The sequence below is a fragment of the Fopius arisanus genome, unplaced genomic scaffold (assembly GCF_000806365.1).
Source record: "Fopius arisanus strain USDA-PBARC FA_bdor unplaced genomic scaffold, ASM80636v1 scaffold00033, whole genome shotgun sequence".
Taxonomy (NCBI): domain Eukaryota; kingdom Metazoa; phylum Arthropoda; class Insecta; order Hymenoptera; family Braconidae; genus Fopius; species Fopius arisanus.
Window position 1 is genome coordinate 800,154 of NW_011887772.1, and position 2,493 is coordinate 802,646.

Sequence of the window (2,493 nt, forward strand, 5' to 3'; positions counted from 1 at the left end):
TCAATTCAATTTGTTTAAACGCTCCGTAAATTCGAGTTGAATAGTAAAAATTTGGGGGCACAATTATAAAGTGTTGCTATTAGGGGATTTTTGGGGGGAATTGAGGACAAGGTGTTGCCTCCAAAAGTTTACGAGCCCTCAGGAATATTAAGACGTAAACCTCGATAAAAACTGCCACAAGACCAGACCGACTGCACGTAGGGGAGCAAAAAAATCATTAAGATGATTCCGCGAGCAGCTCAGGGTCACCCCGGACGCAAATGAGGGCCTCTCGGCCCCGCGAGGATGTGATTAATGACCCCGAGATGAAAAAAAAAATTGAATTGTAGTGGAATCGAGTGATTGAGATGCAAATGTCACCAGTGAATGATTATTCAAAAATTAACGCGCCCCAAACTCCACCGATTTTTCAACTTTCAATAATTTCCCCATAAATAATCAATATTTCCTCAATTTTTAATCCTCAAATCCATTAATTAATTAATTAATCGTAACTTATTCTAGATAATTGATGATTTTGTTGATAAGTTTATAATAATTAATTCTCCCCGATACATGAATCGATTGACTAATTTAAATTAGTTAAATTAATCAATTAGACAGAGATTAAATCATCAGTTAATGGAAATGATATTTTTTGGACTTTTTGTTGAAATAGCAGATTGCGTTTAGAGTGATATGTCGAGTTGAGCTGCTGTCGGCCTTGGGGAAACCAACACTGGCTAGGGAAAACCCTCTGGCACCAATTGCCTGTACCTCGATATTGCTCTCCCTTCGTAATGACGATGCGTGATATTGACCGTGGGGTTAATGAAGATCCGATAAACATTGGCTCCTACCTGAATTCTGGGTAAACACTGTACTCCATTATCGCTGCGATTCGCTTGTCTAATTATTGTCGCAAATTGTAGACATTAATTAATGATGAAACAATTACAATCCTTTATTTACTCTTTATATTCAGATAATTCCAGAAATTTACGAGACGAATAAATAATTTCAGTGATCAACCCGAGGAAAATATATTATTCTATATTCTATATTATAAGGATTAATATTAATGGAACTTACCCCCGCCATTTACTAGTCATGGTAATTAATTGATTAATTATCTCTCATGTTCAATTGTTAATCAACTTCATATAATTATTTTTTATCAATTATCATTCAATTTCCATTGAACTCCAGATAAAAATTCATATTAATTTCATAAAGATATAATTACAATTATTTGTACAATTATTTGTAATCAGTGTAATTAAAAACGAAGCAAAATAAGAATTGAGAGGAGAAATGATAAGATATCAATTAAATCTATTTCTCATTATCAATAACTGATTTGATTCGCGTGAATTGAATGAGGGAATGAATATTGAGAGGTATTTTTCATGAATGAGAAGTTTTATGAACGATTTTATCTTCAATTGACCGAGAAATTCCCATCAATGGAGATACAACGGAGAATTCAAAAAATTTCTATCAGTGGAGACTCGTGATGTTTGCGAAACGATGCTCTCGTACTTGCTATTCATGGTTCCAAGTTTGCTGGTGAAAAAGTTGGACATCACTGGCCTTGTCGAAAGTTCTGCACCCACTCCCCTGCACCAGAGTGTCCCTCAGTTATCTGGCATGCACTGTTCGACGGACAATTTACGACCTCGCCCTATTCTCCCGAATTTCAAGAGCAACGATTAAGACGAGCCCCGCGATCTGCAATCCTCCAAGATAAATTCTGTTAAAAAGAAGTGTTTTAATTTAAAGAGAAGTTTTAATATTCAGAATGCATACAGCTCGGGAACAAATAGATCACCCACGAAAATTAATTAACAATTTTCAGAATGGACTGCTCTCGTGTCAGGGACATAACAATCAGAAGAATTGACTGGAAACCTTGATTTGTTTACTTTATTGCACACGTTATAAATTAATTCGAATTCTCATAACTTAGGATATAGATTTTTTTTTTACAATTTACATTTAGAGTATTTTTACAGTTTATTGGGTTCATCGGTCCGCTGCAACCGGGGGAACGACCCATCAATGGAGTATCAGAATTGGAGAACAGTTTTTTGTGGATTTACCAGTTTTGTTCTTTCCAATTTGGGTGTGACATTTGTGGGGGAATTCACGTTTTCACGACACTTTGACTCCTTTTTATGCTTTTGTTTGGTGGATCTCGCATTTATTTACCAGAATAGAGAGTGACTCGAGCCCGCAGCTCCTGAAAATTGTAAAAAATCAGATGATGCGATTTCAATTTATCAAATCCATTACTCAATTAATTACCAATGAGTTAATAATATAATTGGTAGCGACTATCTTTATTTAAAATCTTTATTTAAACAAACATTTTAGTATTTGCAAAAATTGTGATGATTTTAGGACTGAAATTTCGCGAAATTTTCAAGAGTCAAAAATTGGATAAGCTGGAGAGATGGATGATGATTTACCTCGGAGCCTGGCAACCCCTTGCTTATCGATGCCAACCCCATG

The 2,493-nt window shown here is 35.3% G+C and overlaps 1 long non-coding RNA gene across 1 annotated transcript; it reads right to left on the reverse strand.

Moving 5' to 3' along the window:
* Positions 1-1,878: 1,878 nt before the first annotated feature.
* LOC105265937 (uncharacterized) lies at positions 1,879-2,493 on the reverse strand. Its single transcript, XR_892111.1, has 2 exons — positions 2,451-2,493; positions 1,879-2,221 (listed from the first exon to the last, which is right to left on the reverse strand). It is a non-coding gene; the product is annotated as an uncharacterized lncRNA (long non-coding RNA).